Source organism: Rissa tridactyla, chromosome 6, assembly GCF_028500815.1.
Source record: "Rissa tridactyla isolate bRisTri1 chromosome 6, bRisTri1.patW.cur.20221130, whole genome shotgun sequence".
NCBI lineage: Eukaryota > Metazoa > Chordata > Aves > Charadriiformes > Laridae > Rissa > Rissa tridactyla.
In genome coordinates, this window is record NC_071471.1 from 11,961,757 (window position 1) to 11,977,205 (window position 15,449).

The following is a 15,449-nucleotide window of genomic DNA, read 5'->3' on the forward strand; positions in this document are numbered from 1 at the left end:
AGGGCAGGGTGCGTGTGGTGAGGGGTGTGTATTTTTTGCGGGGTGTTGCGTGTGGGGTGTTGTTTTGTGTGAGGTGTGTTGTGGGTAGGTGCGTGTGTTGCGTGTGTGTTTGTGTGTGTGTGTGTGGTGTGAGGCGTTGTTGTGTGCGTGGGGGTGTGCGTGAGTGCGGGAGGGGGCGGTGTGGGGCGGTGGGTGTGGAGAGGGCTGTTGTGGGGCAGAGGGGTGCCTACGGCCATACCACCCTGAGAACGCCCGATCTCGTCTGATCTCGGAAGCTAAGCAGGGTCAGGCCCGGTTAGTACTTGGATGGGAGACCGCCCGGGAATACCGGGTGCTGTAGGCTTTTGCCGGCGGGCGGAGGGGCGCTGCGCGTTTTGCTGTTGCGGCCGGCAGGGGGGCAGGTGCGGGTGTCGTTGCGGCAGGCGGGTGGGTGTGTGGGGCTGCGGGGCGCGTGGGAGGCTTGTGGAGGTTTTTTGGGCTGTTGTAGGCTTTTGCCGGCAGGCGGGGGGGCGTTGAGTGTTTTGGTGTTGCGCGTGGGGTGTTGCGGCAGGCGGGTGGGTGTGTGGGGCTGGAGGGCGCGGGGCGTGTGGGAGTGGTGTGTAAGTATTTTGGGGGGCTGTGTTGGGGCAGGTGCGGGTGTAGTTGCGGCAGGCGGGCGGGTGTGTGGGGCTGCGGGCCATGTGGCAGGGGTGTGGAGGTTTTCTGGAGTGTTGCGCGTGGCATGTTGGGTGCTGTAGGCTTTTGGGGGCGGGCGGAGGGGTGTTGAGCGTTTTGGTGTTGCGGGTGGGGGGTTGTGTCGGGGGGGCAGGTGCGTGTGTGGTTGCGGCAGGCGGGTGGGTGTGTGGGGCTGCAGGGCACGTGGGAGGCTTGTGGAGGTTTTTTGGGTTGTTGGGTGCTGTAGGCTTTTGCCGGCAGGCGGGGGGGCGTTGAGTGTTTTGGTGTTGCGAGTGGGGTGTTGCGGCAGGCGGGTGGGTGTGCGGGGCTGCGGGGCGTGTAGCAGGGGTGTGGAGGTCTTTTGGGGTGTTGGGTGGTGTATGATTTTGGCGTCGGGCGGAGCGTCTGGCGAGCGTTGTGGTGTTGCGAGTGGGGTATTCTGGCAGGCGTCGGGGCAGGTGCGGGTGTTGTTGCGGGAGGAGGGAGGGTGTGTGGGGCTGTAGGGCGCGTGTGGTGCGTGAGTGTGGTGTAAGTATTTAGTGGTGTTGTGTGTGGGGTGTTGTGTTGTGGCAGGTGCGTGTGTTGTTGCGTGAGGCGGGTGCGTGTGTGTGTGTGTAGGGCAGGGTGCGTGTGGTGAGGGGTGTGTATTTTTTGCGGGGTGTTGCGTGTGGGGTGTTGTTTTGTGTGAGGTGTGTTGTGGGTAGGTGCGTGTGTTGCGTGTGTGTTTGTGTGTGTGTGTGTGGTGTGAGGCGTTGTTGTGTGCGTGAGTGCGGGAGGGCGGTGTGGGCGGTGGGTGTGGAGAGGGCTGTTGTGGGGCAGAGCAGTGCCTATGGCCATACCACCCTGAGAGCGCCCGATCTCGTCTGATCTCGGAAGCTAAACAGGGTCGGGCCCGGTTAGTACTTGGATGGGAGACCGCCCGGGAATACCGGGTGCTGTAGGCTTTTGCCGGTGGGCGGAGGGGCGCTGCGCGTTTTGCTGTTGCGGCCGGCAGGGGGGCAGGTGCGGGTGTCGTTGCGGCAGGCGGGTGGGTGTGTGGGGCTGCGGGGCGCGTGGGAGGCTTGTGGAGGTTTTTTGGGCTGTTGTAGGCTTTTGCCGGCAGGCGGGGGGGGCGTTGAGTGTTTTGGTGTTGCGCGTGGGGTGTTGCGGCAGGCGGGTGGGTGTGTGGGGCTGGAGGGCGCGGGGCGTGTGGGAGTGGTGTGTAAGTATTTTGGGGGGCTGTGTTGGGGCAGGTGCGGGTGTAGTTGCGGCAGGCGGGCGGGTGTGTGGGGCTGCGGGCCATGTGGCAGGGGTGTGGAGGTTTTCTGGAGTGTTGCGCGTGGCATGTTGGGTGCTGTAGGCTTTTGGGGGCGGGCGGAGGGGTGTTGAGCGTTTTGGTGTTGCGGGTGGGGGGTTGTGTCGGGGGGGCAGGTGCGTGTGTGGTTGCGGCAGGCGGGTGGGTGTGTGGGGCTGCAGGGCACGTGGGAGGCTTGTGGAGGTTTTTTGGGTTGTTGGGTGCTGTAGGCTTTTGCCGGCAGGCGGGGGGGCGTTGAGTGTTTTGGTGTTGCGAGTGGGGTGTTGCGGCAGGCGGGTGGGTGTGCGGGGCTGCGGGGCGTGTAGCAGGGGTGTGGAGGTCTTTTGGGGTGTTGGGTGGTGTATGATTTTGGCGTCGGGCGGAGCGTCTGGCGAGCGTTGTGGTGTTGCGAGTGGGGTATTCTGGCAGGCGTCGGGGCAGGTGCGGGTGTTGTTGCGGGAGGAGGGAGGGTGTGTGGGGCTGTAGGGCGCGTGTGGTGCGTGAGTGTGGTGTAAGTATTTAGTGGTGTTGTGTGTGGGGTGTTGTGTTGTGGCAGGTGCGTGTGTTGTTGCGTGAGGCGGGTGCGTGTGTGTGTGTGTAGGGCAGGGTGCGTGTGGTGAGGGGTGTGTATTTTTTGCGGGGTGTTGCGTGTGGGGTGTTGTTTTGTGTGAGGTGTGTTGTGGGTAGGTGCGTGTGTTGCGTGTGTGTTTGTGTGTGTGTGTGTGGTGTGAGGCGTTGTTGTGTGCGTGAGTGCGGGAGGGCGGTGTGGGCGGTGGGTGTGGAGAGGGCTGTTGTGGGGCAGAGGGGTGCCTATGGCCATACCACCCTGAGAACGCCCGATCTCGTCTGATCTCGGAAGCTAAGCAGGGTCGGGCCCGGTTAGTACTTGGATGGGAGACCGCCCGGGAATACCGGGTGCTGTAGGCTTTTGGCGGAGGGGCGCTGCGCGTTTTGCTGTTGCGGCCGGCAGGGGGGCAGGTGCGGGTGTGGTTGCGGCAGGCGGGTGGGTGTGTGGGGCTGCGGGGCGCGTGGGAGGCTTGTGGAGGTTTTTTGGGCTGTTGTAGGCTTTTGCCGGCAGGCGGGGGGGCGTTGAGTGTTTTGGTGTTGCGCGTGGGGTGTTGCGGCAGGCGGGTGGGTGTGTGGGGCTGGAGGGCGCGGGGCGTGTGGGAGTGGTGTGTAAGTATTTTGGGGGGCTGTGTTGGGGCAGGTGCGGGTGTAGTTGCGGCAGGCGGGCGGGTGTGTGGGGCTGCGGGCCATGTGGCAGGGGTGTGGAGGTTTTCTGGAGTGTTGCGCGTGGCATGTTGGGTGCTGTAGGCTTTTGGGGGCGGGCGGAGGGGTGTTGAGCGTTTTGGTGTTGCGGGTGGGGGGTTGTGTCGGGGGGGCAGGTGCGTGTGTGGTTGCGGCAGGCGGGTGGGTGTGCGGGGCTGCGGGGCGTGTAGCAGGGGTGTGGAGGTCTTTTGGGGTGTTGGGTGGTGTATGATTTTGGCGTCGGGCGGAGCGTCTGGCGAGCGTTGTGGTGTTGCGAGTGGGGTATTCTGGCAGGCGTCGGGGCAGGTGCGGGTGTTGTTGCGGGAGGAGGGAGGGTGTGTGGGGCTGTAGGGCGCGTGTGGTGCGTGAGTGTGGTGTAAGTATTTAGTGGTGTTGTGTGTGGGGTGTTGTGTTGTGGCAGGTGCGTGTGTTGTTGCGTGAGGCGGGTGCGTGTGTGTGTGTGTAGGGCAGGGTGCGTGTGGTGAGGGGTGTGTATTTTTTGCGGGGTGTTGCGTGTGGGGTGTTGTTTTGTGTGAGGTGTGTTGTGGGTAGGTGCGTGTGTTGCGTGTGTGTTTGTGTGTGTGTGTGTGGTGTGAGGCGTTGTTGTGTGCGTGGGGGTGTGCGTGAGTGCGGGAGGGCGGTGTGGGCGGTGGGTGTGGAGAGGGCTGTTGTGGGGCAGAGGGGTGCCTACGGCCATACCACCCTGAGAACGCCCGATCTCGTCTGATCTCGGAAGCTAAGCAGGGTCGGGCCCGGTTAGTACTTGGATGGGAGACCGCCTGGGAATACCGGGTGCTGTAGGCTTTTGGCGGAGGGGCGCTGCGCGTTTTGCTGTTGCGGCCGGCAGGGGGGCAGGTGCGGGTGTCGTTGCGGCAGGCGGGTGGGTGTGTGGGGCTGCGGGGCGCGTGGGAGGCTTGTGGAGGTTTTTTGGGCTGTTGTAGGCTTTTGCCGGCAGGCGGGGGGGCGTTGAGTGTTTTGGTGTTGCGTGTGGGGTGTTGCGGCAGGCGGGTGGGTGTGTGGGGCTGGAGGGCGCGGGGCGTGTGGGAGTGGTGTGTAAGTATTTTGGGGGGCTGTGTTGGGGCAGGTGCGGGTGTAGTTGCGGCAGGCGGGCGGGTGTGTGGGGCTGCGGGCCATGTGGCAGGGGTGTGGAGGTTTTCTGGAGTGTTGCGCGTGGCATGTTGGGTGCTGTAGGCTTTTGGGGGTGGGCGGAGGGGTGTTGAGCGTTTTGGTGTTGCGGGTGGGGGGTTGTGTCGGGGGGGCAGGTGCGTGTGTGGTTGCGGCAGGCGGGTGGGTGTGTGGGGCTGCAGGGCACGTGGGAGGCTTGTGGAGGTTTTTTGGGTTGTTGGGTGCTGTAGGCTTTTGCCGGCAGGCGGGGGGGCGTTGAGTGTTTTGGTGTTGCGAGTGGGGTGTTGCGGCAGGCGGGTGGGTGTGCGGGGCTGCGGGGCGTGTAGCAGGGGTGTGGAGGTCTTTTGGGGTGTTGGGTGGTGTATGATTTTGGCGTCGGGCGGAGCGTCTGGCGAGCGTTGTGGTGTTGCGAGTGGGGTATTCTGGCAGGCGTCGGGGCAGGTGCGGGTGTTGTTGCGGGAGGAGGGAGGGTGTGTGGGGCTGTAGGGCGCGTGTGGTGCGTGAGTGTGGTGTAAGTATTTAGTGGTGTTGTGTGTGGGGTGTTGTGTTGTGGCAGGTGCGTGTGTTGTTGCGTGAGGCGGGTGCGTGTGTGTGTGTGTAGGGCAGGGTGCGTGTGGTGAGGGGTGTGTATTTTTTGCGGGGTGTTGCGTGTGGGGTGTTGTTTTGTGTGAGGTGTGTTGTGGGTAGGTGCGTGTGTTGCGTGTGTGTTTGTGTGTGTGTGTGTGGTGTGAGGCGTTGTTGTGTGCGTGAGTGCGGGAGGGCGGTGTGGGCGGTGGGTGTGGAGAGGGCTGTTGTGGGGCAGAGGGGTGCCTATGGCCATACCACCCTGAGAACGCCCGATCTCGTCTGATCTCGGAAGCTAAGCAGGGTTGGGCCCGGTTAGTACTTGGATGGGAGACCGCCCGGGAATACCGGGTGCTGTAGGCTTTTGGCGGAGGGGCGCTGCGCGTTTTGCTGTTGCGGCCGGCAGGGGGGCAGGTGCGGGTGTCGTTGCGGCAGGCGGGTGGGTGTGTGGGGCTGCGGGGCGCGTGGGAGGCTTGTGGAGGTTTTTTGGGCTGTTGTAGGCTTTTGCCGGCAGGCGGGGGGGCGTTGAGTGTTTTGGTGTTGCGCGTGGGGTGTTGCGGCAGGCGGGTGGGTGTGTGGGGCTGGAGGGCGCGGGGCGTGTGGGAGTGGTGTGTAAGTATTTTGGGGGGCTGTGTTGGGGCAGGTGCGGGTGTAGTTGCGGCAGGCGGGCGGGTGTGTGGGGCTGCGGGCCATGTGGCAGGGGTGTGGAGGTTTTCTGGAGTGTTGCGCGTGGCATGTTGGGTGCTGTAGGCTTTTGGGGGCGGGCAGAGGGGTGTTGAGCGTTTTGGTGTTGCGGGTGGGGGGTTGTGTCGGGGGGGCAGGTGCGTGTGTGGTTGCGGCAGGCGGGTGGGTGTGTGGGGCTGCAGGGCACGTGGGAGGCTTGTGGAGGTTTTTTGGGTTGTTGGGTGCTGTAGGCTTTTGCCGGCAGGCGGGGGGGCGTTGAGTGTTTTGGTGTTGCGAGTGGGGTGTTGCGGCAGGCGGGTGGGTGTGCGGGGCTGCGGGGCGTGTAGCAGGGGTGTGGAGGTCTTTTGGGGTGTTGGGTGGTGTATGATTTTGGCGTCGGGCGGAGCGTCTGGCGAGCGTTGTGGTGTTGCGAGTGGGGTATTCTGGCAGGCGTCGGGGCAGGTGCGGGTGTTGTTGCGGGAGGAGGGAGGGTGTGTGGGGCTGTAGGGCGCGTGTGGTGCGTGAGTGTGGTGTAAGTATTTAGTGGTGTTGTGTGTGGGGTGTTGTGTTGTGGCAGGTGCGTGTGTTGTTGCGTGAGGCGGGTGCGTGTGTGTGTGTGTAGGGCAGGGTGCGTGTGGTGAGGGGTGTGTATTTTTTGCGGGGTGTTGCGTGTGGGGTGTTGTTTTGTGTGAGGTGTGTTGTGGGTAGGTGCGTGTGTTGCGTGTGTGTTTGTGTGTGTGTGTGTGGTGTGAGGCGTTGTTGTGTGCGTGGGGGTGTGCGTGAGTGCGGGAGGGCGGTGTGGGCGGTGGGTGTGGAGAGGGCTGTTGTGGGGCAGAGGGGTGCCTACGGCCATACCACCCTGAGAACGCCCGATCTCGTCTGATCTCGGAAGCTAAGCAGGGTCGGGCCCGGTTAGTACTTGGATGGGAGACCGCCTGGGAATACCGGGTGCTGTAGGCTTTTGCCGGCGGGCGGAGGGGCGCTGCGCGTTTTGCTGTTGCGGCCGGCAGGGGGGCAGGTGCGGGTGTCGTTGCGGCAGGCGGGTGGGTGTGTGGGGCTGCGGGGCGCGTGGGAGGCTTGTGGAGGTTTTTTGGGCTGTTGTAGGCTTTTGCCGGCAGGCGGGGGGGCGTTGAGTGTTTTGGTGTTGCGCGTGGGGTGTTGCGGCAGGCGGGTGGGTGTGTGGGGCTGGAGGGCGCGGGGCGTGTGGGAGTGGTGTGTAAGTATTTTGGGGGGCTGTGTTGGGGCAGGTGCGGGTGTAGTTGCGGCAGGCGGGCGGGTGTGTGGGGCTGCGGGCCATGTGGCAGGGGTGTGGAGGTTTTCTGGAGTGTTGCGCGTGGCATGTTGGGTGCTGTAGGCTTTTGGGGGCGGGCGGAGGGGTGTTGAGCGTTTTGGTGTTGCGGGTGGGGGGTTGTGTCGGGGGGGCAGGTGCGTGTGTGGTTGCGGCAGGCGGGTGGGTGTGTGGGGCTGCAGGGCACGTGGGAGGCTTGTGGAGGTTTTTTGGGTTGTTGGGTGCTGTAGGCTTTTGCCGGCAGGCGGGGGGGCGTTGAGTGTTTTGGTGTTGCGAGTGGGGTGTTGCGGCAGGCGGGTGGGTGTGCGGGGCTGCGGGGCGTGTAGCAGGGGTGTGGAGGTCTTTTGGGGTGTTGGGTGGTGTATGATTTTGGCGTCGGGCGGAGCGTCTGGCGAGCGTTGTGGTGTTGCGAGTGGGGTATTCTGGCAGGCGTCGGGGCAGGTGCGGGTGTTGTTGCGGGAGGAGGGAGGGTGTGTGGGGCTGTAGGGCGCGTGTGGTGCGTGAGTGTGGTGTAAGTATTTAGTGGTGTTGTGTGTGGGGTGTTGTGTTGTGGCAGGTGCGTGTGTTGTTGCGTGAGGCGGGTGCGTGTGTGTGTGTGTAGGGCAGGGTGCGTGTGGTGAGGGGTGTGTATTTTTTGCGGGGTGTTGCGTGTGGGGTGTTGTTTTGTGTGAGGTGTGTTGTGGGTAGGTGCGTGTGTTGCGTGTGTGTTTGTGTGTGTGTGTGTGGTGTGAGGCGTTGTTGTGTGCGTGGGGGTGTGCGTGAGTGCGGGAGGGCGGTGTGGGCGGTGGGTGTGGAGAGGGCTGTTGTGGGGCAGAGGGGTGCCTACGGCCATACCACCCTGAGAACGCCCGATCTCGTCTGATCTCGGAAGCTAAGCAGGGTCGGGCCCGGTTAGTACTTGGATGGGAGACCGCCCGGGAATACCGGGTGCTGTAGGCTTTTGCCGGCGGGCGGAGGGGCGCTGCGCGTTTTGCTGTTGCGGCCGGCAGGGGGGCAGGTGCGGGTGTCGTTGCGGCAGGCGGGTGGGTGTGTGGGGCTGCGGGGCGCGTGGGAGGCTTGTGGAGGTTTTTTGGGCTGTTGTAGGCTTTTGCCGGCAGGCGGGGGGGCGTTGAGTGTTTTGGTGTTGCGCGTGGGGTGTTGCGGCAGGCGGGTGGGTGTGTGGGGCTGGAGGGCGCGGGGCGTGTGGGAGTGGTGTGTAAGTATTTTGGGGGGCTGTGTTGGGGCAGGTGCGGGTGTAGTTGCGGCAGGCGGGCGGGTGTGTGGGGCTGCGGGCCATGTGGCAGGGGTGTGGAGGTTTTCTGGAGTGTTGCGCGTGGCATGTTGGGTGCTGTAGGCTTTTGGGGGCGGGCGGAGGGGTGTTGAGCGTTTTGGTGTTGCGGGTGGGGGGTTGTGTCGGGGGGGCAGGTGCGTGTGTGGTTGCGGCAGGCGGGTGGGTGTGTGGGGCTGCAGGGCACGTGGGAGGCTTGTGGAGGTTTTTTGGGTTGTTGGGTGCTGTAGGCTTTTGCCGGCAGGCGGGGGGGCGTTGAGTGTTTTGGTGTTGCGAGTGGGGTGTTGCGGCAGGCGGGTGGGTGTGCGGGGCTGCGGGGCGTGTAGCAGGGGTGTGGAGGTGTTTTGGGGTGTTGGGTGGTGTATGATTTTGGCGTCGGGCGGAGCGTCTGGCGAGCGTTGTGGTGTTGCGAGTGGGGTATTCTGGCAGGCGTCGGGGCAGGTGCGGGTGTTGTTGCGGGAGGAGGGAGGGTGTGTGGGGCTGTAGGGCGCGTGTGGTGCGTGAGTGTGGTGTAAGTATTTAGTGGTGTTGTGTGTGGGGTGTTGTGTTGTGGCAGGTGCGTGTGTTGTTGCGTGAGGCGGGTGCGTGTGTGTGTGTGTAGGGCAGGGTGCGTGTGGTGAGGGGTGTGTATTTTTTGCGGGGTGTTGCGTGTGGGGTGTTGTTTTGTGTGAGGTGTGTTGTGGGTAGGTGCGTGTGTTGCGTGTGTGTTTGTGTGTGTGTGTGTGGTGTGAGGCGTTGTTGTGTGCGTGGGGGTGTGCGTGAGTGCGGGAGGGCGGTGTGGGTGGTGGGTGTGGAGAGGGCTGTTGTGGGGCAGAGGGGTGCCTACGGCCATACCACCCTGAGAACGCCCGATCTCGTCTGATCTCGGCTGCTAAGCAGGGTCGGGCCCGGTTAGTACTTGGATGGGAGACCGCCTGGGAATACCGGGTGCTGTAGGCTTTTGCCGGCGGGCGGAGGGGCGCTGCGCGTTTTGCTGTTGCGGCCGGCAGGGGGGCAGGTGCGGGTGTCGTTGCGGCAGGCGGGTGGGTGTGTGGGGCTGCGGGGCGCGTGGGAGGCTTGTGGAGGTTTTTTGGGCTGTTGTAGGCTTTTGCCGGCAGGCGGGGGGGCGTTGAGTGTTTTGGTGTTGCGCGTGGGGTGTTGCGGCAGGCGGGTGGGTGTGTGGGGCTGGAGGGCGCGGGGCGTGTGGGAGTGGTGTGTAAGTATTTTGGGGGGCTGTGTTGGGGCAGGTGCGGGTGTAGTTGCGGCAGGCGGGCGGGTGTGTGGGGCTGCGGGCCATGTGGCAGGGGTGTGGAGGTTTTCTGGAGTGTTGCGCGTGGCATGTTGGGTGCTGTAGGCTTTTGGGAGCGCGCGGAGGGGTGTTGAGCGTTTTGGTGTTGCGGGTGGGGGGTTGTGTCGGGGGGGCAGGTGCGTGTGTGGTTGCGGCAGGCGGGTGGGTGTGTGGGGCTGCAGGGCACGTGGGAGGCTTGTGGAGGTTTTTTGGGTTGTTGGGTGCTGTAGGCTTTTGCCGGCAGGCGGGGGGGCGTTGAGTGTTTTGGTGTTGCGAGTGGGGTGTTGCGGCAGGCGGGTGGGTGTGCGGGGCTGCGGGGCGTGTAGCAGGGGTGTGGAGGTCTTTTGGGGTGTTGGGTGGTGTATGATTTTGGCGTCGGGCGGAGCGTCTGGCGAGCGTTGTGGTGTTGCGAGTGGGGTATTCTGGCAGGCGTCGGGGCAGGTGCGGGTGTTGTTGCGGGAGGAGGGAGGGTGTGTGGGGCTGTAGGGCGCGTGTGGTGCGTGAGTGTGGTGTAAGTATTTAGTGGTGTTGTGTGTGGGGTGTTGTGTTGTGGCAGGTGCGTGTGTTGTTGCGTGAGGCGGGTGCGTGTGTGTGTGTGTAGGGCAGGGTGCGTGTGGTGAGGGGTGTGTATTTTTTGCGGGGTGTTGCGTGTGGGGTGTTGTTTTGTGTGAGGTGTGTTGTGGGTAGGTGCGTGTGTTGCGTGTGTGTTTGTGTGTGTGTGTGTGGTGTGAGGCGTTGTTGTGTGCGTGAGTGCGGGGAGGGCGGTGTGGGCGGTGGGTGTGGAGAGGGCTGTTGTGGGGCAGAGGGGTGCCTACGGCCATACCACCCTGAGAGCGCCTGATCTCGTCTGATCTCGGAAGCTAAGCAGGGTCGGGCCCGGTTAGTACTTGGATGGGAGACCGCCCGGGAATACCGGGTGCTGTAGGCTTTTGCCGGCGGGCGGAGGGGCGCTGCGCGTTTTGCTGTTGCGGCCGGCAGGGGGGCAGGTGCGGGTGTGGTTGCGGCAGGCGGGTGGGTGTGTGGGGCTGCGGGGCGCGTGGGAGGCTTGTGGAGGTTTTTTGGGCTGTTGTAGGCTTTTGCCGGCAGGCGGGGGGGCGTTGAGTGTTTTGGTGTTGCGCGTGGGGTGTTGCGGCAGGCGGGTGGGTGTGTGGGGCTGGAGGGCGCGGGGCGTGTGGGAGTGGTGTGTAAGTATTTTGGGGGGCTGTGTTGGGGCAGGTGCGGGTGTAGTTGCGGCAGGCGGGCGGGTGTGTGGGGCTGCGGGCCATGTGGCAGGGGTGTGGAGGTTTTCTGGAGTGTTGCGCGTGGCATGTTGGGTGCTGTAGGCTTTTGGGGGCGGGCGGAGGGGTGTTGAGCGTTTTGGTGTTGCGGGTGGGGGGTTGTGTCGGGGGGGCAGGTGCGTGTGTGGTTGCGGCAGGCGGGTGGGTGTGTGGGGCTGCAGGGCACGTGGGAGGCTTGTGGAGGTTTTTTGGGTTGTTGGGTGCTGTAGGCTTTTGCCGGCAGGCGGGGGGGCGTTGAGTGTTTTGGTGTTGCGAGTGGGGTGTTGCGGCAGGCGGGTGGGTGTGCGGGGCTGCGGGGCGTGTAGCAGGGGTGTGGAGGTCTTTTGGGGTGTTGGGTGGTGTATGATTTTGGCGTCGGGCGGAGCGTCTGGCGAGCGTTGTGGTGTTGCGAGTGGGGTATTCTGGCAGGCGTCGGGGCAGGTGCGGGTGTTGTTGCGGGAGGAGGGAGGGTGTGTGGGGCTGTAGGGCGCGTGTGGTGCGTGAGTGTGGTGTAAGTATTTAGTGGTGTTGTGTGTGGGGTGTTGTGTTGTGGCAGGTGCGTGTGTTGTTGCGTGAGGCGGGTGCGTGTGTGTGTGTGTAGGGCAGGGTGCGTGTGGTGAGGGGTGTGTATTTTTTGCGGGGTGTTGCGTGTGGGGTGTTGTTTTGTGTGAGGTGTGTTGTGGGTAGGTGCGTGTGTTGCGTGTGTGTTTGTGTGTGTGTGTGTGGTGTGAGGCGTTGTTGTGTGCGTGGGGGTGTGCGTGAGTGCGGGAGGGCGGTGTGGGTGGTGGGTGTGGAGAGGGCTGTTGTGGGGCAGAGGGGTGCCTACGGCCATACCACCCTGAGAACGCCCGATCTCGTCTGATCTCGGAAGCTAAGCAGGGTCGGGCCCGGTTAGTACTTGGATGGGAGACCGCCTGGGAATACCGGGTGCTGTAGGCTTTTGCCGGCGGGCGGAGGGGCGCTGCGCGTTTTGCTGTTGCGGCCGGCAGGGGGGCAGGTGCGGGTGTCGTTGCGGCAGGCGGGTGGGTGTGTGGGGCTGCGGGGCGCGTGGGAGGCTTGTGGAGGTTTTTTGGGCTGTTGTAGGCTTTTGCCGGCAGGCGGGGGGGCGTTGAGTGTTTTGGTGTTGCGCGTGGGGTGTTGCGGCAGGCGGGTGGGTGTGTGGGGCTGGAGGGCGCGGGGCGTGTGGGAGTGGTGTGTAAGTATTTTGGGGGGCTGTGTTGGGGCAGGTGCGGGTGTAGTTGCGGCAGGCGGGCGGGTGTGTGGGGCTGCGGGCCATGTGGCAGGGGTGTGGAGGTTTTCTGGAGTGTTGCGCGTGGCATGTTGGGTGCTGTAGGCTTTTGGGAGCGCGCGGAGGGGTGTTGAGCGTTTTGGTGTTGCGGGTGGGGGGTTGTGTCGGGGGGGCAGGTGCGTGTGTGGTTGCGGCAGGCGGGTGGGTGTGTGGGGCTGCAGGGCACGTGGGAGGCTTGTGGAGGTTTTTTGGGTTGTTGGGTGCTGTAGGCTTTTGCCGGCAGGCGGGGGGGCGTTGAGTGTTTTGGTGTTGCGAGTGGGGTGTTGCGGCAGGCGGGTGGGTGTGCGGGGCTGCGGGGCGTGTAGCAGGGGTGTGGAGGTCTTTTGGGGTGTTGGGTGGTGTATGATTTTGGCGTCGGGCGGAGCGTCTGGCGAGCGTTGTGGTGTTGCGAGTGGGGTATTCTGGCAGGCGTCGGGGCAGGTGCGGGTGTTGTTGCGGGAGGAGGGAGGGTGTGTGGGGCTGTAGGGCGCGTGTGGTGCGTGAGTGTGGTGTAAGTATTTAGTGGTGTTGTGTGTGGGGTGTTGTGTTGTGGCAGGTGCGTGTGTTGTTGCGTGAGGCGGGTGCGTGTGTGTGTGTGTAGGGCAGGGTGCGTGTGGTGAGGGGTGTGTATTTTTTGCGGGGTGTTGCGTGTGGGGTGTTGTTTTGTGTGAGGTGTGTTGTGGGTAGGTGCGTGTGTTGCGTGTGTGTTTGTGTGTGTGTGTGTGGTGTGAGGCGTTGTTGTGTGCGTGAGTGCGGGAGGGCGGTGTGGGCGGTGGGTGTGGAGAGGGCTGTTGTGGGGCAGAGGGGTGCCTACGGCCATACCACCCTGAGAGCGCCTGATCTCGTCTGATCTCGGAAGCTAAGCAGGGTCGGGCCCGGTTAGTACTTGGATGGGAGACCGCCCGGGAATACCGGGTGCTGTAGGCTTTTGCCGGCGGGCGGAGGGGCGCTGCGCGTTTTGCTGTTGCGGCCGGCAGGGGGGCAGGTGCGGGTGTGGTTGCGGCAGGCGGGTGGGTGTGTGGGGCTGCGGGGCGCGTGGGAGGCTTGTGGAGGTTTTTTGGGCTGTTGTAGGCTTTTGCCGGCAGGCGGGGGGGCGTTGAGTGTTTTGGTGTTGCGCGTGGGGTGTTGCGGCAGGCGGGTGGGTGTGTGGGGCTGGAGGGCGCGGGGCGTGTGGGAGTGGTGTGTAAGTATTTTGGGGGGCTGTGTTGGGGCAGGTGCGGGTGTAGTTGCGGCAGGCGGGCGGGTGTGTGGGGCTGCGGGCCATGTGGCAGGGGTGTGGAGGTTTTCTGGAGTGTTGCGCGTGGCATGTTGGGTGCTGTAGGCTTTTGGGGGCGGGCGGAGGGGTGTTGAGCGTTTTGGTGTTGCGGGTGGGGGGTTGTGTCGGGGGGGCAGGTGCGTGTGTGGTTGCGGCAGGCGGGTGGGTGTGTGGGGCTGCAGGGCACGTGGGAGGCTTGTGGAGGTTTTTTGGGTTGTTGGGTGCTGTAGGCTTTTGCCGGCAGGCGGGGGGGCGTTGAGTGTTTTGGTGTTGCGAGTGGGGTGTTGCGGCAGGCGGGTGGGTGTGCGGGGCTGCGGGGCGTGTAGCAGGGGTGTGGAGGTCTTTTGGGGTGTTGGGTGGTGTATGATTTTGGCGTCGGGCGGAGCGTCTGGCGAGCGTTGTGGTGTTGCGAGTGGGGTATTCTGGCAGGCGTCGGGGCAGGTGCGGGTGTTGTTGCGGGAGGAGGGAGGGTGTGTGGGGCTGTAGGGCGCGTGTGGTGCGTGAGTGTGGTGTAAGTATTTAGTGGTGTTGTGTGTGGGGTGTTGTGTTGTGGCAGGTGCGTGTGTTGTTGCGTGAGGCGGGTGCGTGTGTGTGTGTGTAGGGCAGGGTGCGTGTGGTGAGGGGTGTGTATTTTTTGCGGGGTGTTGCGTGTGGGGTGTTGTTTTGTGTGAGGTGTGTTGTGGGTAGGTGCGTGTGTTGCGTGTGTGTTTGTGTGTGTGTGTGTGGTGTGAGGCGTTGTTGTGTGCGTGGGGGTGTGCGTGAGTGCGGGAGGGCGGTGTGGGCGGTGGGTGTGGAGAGGGCTGTTGTGGGGCAGAGGGGTGCCTACGGCCATACCACCCTGAGAACGCCCGATCTCGTCTGATCTCGGAAGCTAAGCAGGGTCGGGCCCGGTTAGTACTTGGATGGGAGACCGCCTGGGAATACCGGGTGCTGTAGGCTTTTGCCGGCGGGCGGAGGGGCGCTGCGCGTTTTGCTGTTGCGGCCGGCAGGGGGGCAGGTGCGGGTGTCGTTGCGGCAGGCGGGTGGGTGTGTGGGGCTGCGGGGCGCGTGGGAGGCTTGTGGAGGTTTTTTGGGCTGTTGTAGGCTTTTGCCGGCAGGCGGGGGGGCGTTGAGTGTTTTGGTGTTGCGCGTGGGGTGTTGCGGCAGGCGGGTGGGTGTGTGGGGCTGGAGGGCGCGGGGCGTGTGGGAGTGGTGTGTAAGTATTTTGGGGGGCTGTGTTGGGGCAGGTGCGGGTGTAGTTGCGGCAGGCGGGCGGGTGTGTGGGGCTGCGGGCCATGTGGCAGGGGTGTGGAGGTTTTCTGGAGTGTTGCGCGTGGCATGTTGGGTGCTGTAGGCTTTTGGGAGCGCGCGGAGGGGTGTTGAGCGTTTTGGTGTTGCGGGTGGGGGGTTGTGTCGGGGGGGCAGGTGCGTGTGTGGTTGCGGCAGGCGGGTGGGTGTGTGGGGCTGCAGGGCACGTGGGAGGCTTGTGGAGGTTTTTTGGGTTGTTGGGTGCTGTAGGCTTTTGCCGGCAGGCGGGGGGGCGTTGAGTGTTTTGGTGTTGCGAGTGGGGTGTTGCGGCAGGCGGGTGGGTGTGCGGGGCTGCGGGGCGTGTAGCAGGGGTGTGGAGGTCTTTTGGGGTGTTGGGTGGTGTATGATTTTGGCGTCGGGCGGAGCGTCTGGCGAGCGTTGTGGTGTTGCGAGTGGGGTATTCTGGCAGGCGTCGGGGCAGGTGCGGGTGTTGTTGCGGGAGGAGGGAGGGTGTGTGGGGCTGTAGGGCGCGTGTGGTGCGTGAGTGTGGTGTAAGTATTTAGTGGTGTTGTGTGTGGGGTGTTGTGTTGTGGCAGGTGCGTGTGTTGTTGCGTGAGGCGGGTGCGTGTGTGTGTGTGTAGGGCAGGGTGCGTGTGGTGAGGGGTGTGTATTTTTTGCGGGGTGTTGCGTGTGGGGTGTTGTTTTGTGTGAGGTGTGTTGTGGGTAGGTGCGTGTGTTGCGTGTGTGTTTGTGTGTGTGTGTGTGGTGTGAGGCGTTGTTGTGTGCGTGAGTGCGGGAGGGCGGTGTGGGCGGTGGGTGTGGAGAGGGCTGTTGTGGGGCAGAGGGGTGCCTACGGCCATACCACCCTGAGAGCGCCTGATCTCGTCTGATCTCGGAAGCTAAGCAGGGTCGGGCCCGGTTAGTACTTGGATGGGAGACCGCCCGGGAATACCGGGTGCTGTAGGCTTTTGCCGGCGGGCGGAGGGGCGCTGCGCGTTTTGCTGTTGCGGCCGGCAGGGGGGCAGGTGCGGGTGTGGTTGCGGCAGGCGGGTGGGTGTGTGGGGCTGCGGGGCGCGTGGGAGGCTTGTGGAGGTT

The 15,449-nt window shown here is 64.4% G+C and overlaps 13 non-coding genes across 13 annotated transcripts; all 13 read left to right on the forward strand.

The window, feature by feature from the left end:
- Nucleotides 1–224: 224 nt before the first annotated feature.
- On the forward strand, nt 225–343 carry LOC128912147 (5S ribosomal RNA). Its single transcript, XR_008467478.1, has one exon. It is a non-coding gene; the product is annotated as a 5S ribosomal RNA (ribosomal RNA).
- A 1,136-nt stretch (nt 344–1,479) lies between these two features.
- Nucleotides 1,480–1,598, forward strand: LOC128912097 (5S ribosomal RNA). Its single transcript, XR_008467428.1, has one exon. It is a non-coding gene; the product is annotated as a 5S ribosomal RNA (ribosomal RNA).
- A 1,137-nt stretch (nt 1,599–2,735) lies between these two features.
- On the forward strand, nt 2,736–2,854 carry LOC128912080 (5S ribosomal RNA). Its single transcript, XR_008467411.1, has one exon. It is a non-coding gene; the product is annotated as a 5S ribosomal RNA (ribosomal RNA).
- Nucleotides 2,855–3,860: 1,006 nt separating this feature from the next.
- On the forward strand, nt 3,861–3,979 carry LOC128912215 (5S ribosomal RNA). Its single transcript, XR_008467538.1, has one exon. It is a non-coding gene; the product is annotated as a 5S ribosomal RNA (ribosomal RNA).
- A 1,129-nt stretch (nt 3,980–5,108) lies between these two features.
- LOC128912063 (5S ribosomal RNA) lies at nt 5,109–5,227 on the forward strand. The gene has a single exon (XR_008467395.1). It is a non-coding gene; the product is annotated as a 5S ribosomal RNA (ribosomal RNA).
- Nucleotides 5,228–6,368: 1,141 nt separating this feature from the next.
- LOC128912216 (5S ribosomal RNA) lies at nt 6,369–6,487 on the forward strand. Its single transcript, XR_008467539.1, has one exon. It is a non-coding gene; the product is annotated as a 5S ribosomal RNA (ribosomal RNA).
- A 1,148-nt stretch (nt 6,488–7,635) lies between these two features.
- LOC128912036 (5S ribosomal RNA) lies at nt 7,636–7,754 on the forward strand. Its single transcript, XR_008467368.1, has one exon. It is a non-coding gene; the product is annotated as a 5S ribosomal RNA (ribosomal RNA).
- Nucleotides 7,755–8,902: 1,148 nt separating this feature from the next.
- On the forward strand, nt 8,903–9,021 carry LOC128912111 (5S ribosomal RNA). Its single transcript, XR_008467442.1, has one exon. It is a non-coding gene; the product is annotated as a 5S ribosomal RNA (ribosomal RNA).
- A 1,137-nt stretch (nt 9,022–10,158) lies between these two features.
- On the forward strand, nt 10,159–10,277 carry LOC128912087 (5S ribosomal RNA). The gene has a single exon (XR_008467418.1). It is a non-coding gene; the product is annotated as a 5S ribosomal RNA (ribosomal RNA).
- Nucleotides 10,278–11,425: 1,148 nt separating this feature from the next.
- On the forward strand, nt 11,426–11,544 carry LOC128912217 (5S ribosomal RNA). Its single transcript, XR_008467540.1, has one exon. It is a non-coding gene; the product is annotated as a 5S ribosomal RNA (ribosomal RNA).
- Nucleotides 11,545–12,680: 1,136 nt separating this feature from the next.
- On the forward strand, nt 12,681–12,799 carry LOC128912089 (5S ribosomal RNA). The gene has a single exon (XR_008467420.1). It is a non-coding gene; the product is annotated as a 5S ribosomal RNA (ribosomal RNA).
- Nucleotides 12,800–13,947: 1,148 nt separating this feature from the next.
- LOC128912218 (5S ribosomal RNA) lies at nt 13,948–14,066 on the forward strand. Its single transcript, XR_008467541.1, has one exon. It is a non-coding gene; the product is annotated as a 5S ribosomal RNA (ribosomal RNA).
- Nucleotides 14,067–15,202: 1,136 nt separating this feature from the next.
- On the forward strand, nt 15,203–15,321 carry LOC128912090 (5S ribosomal RNA). The gene has a single exon (XR_008467421.1). It is a non-coding gene; the product is annotated as a 5S ribosomal RNA (ribosomal RNA).
- Nucleotides 15,322–15,449: the final 128 nt, after the last annotated feature.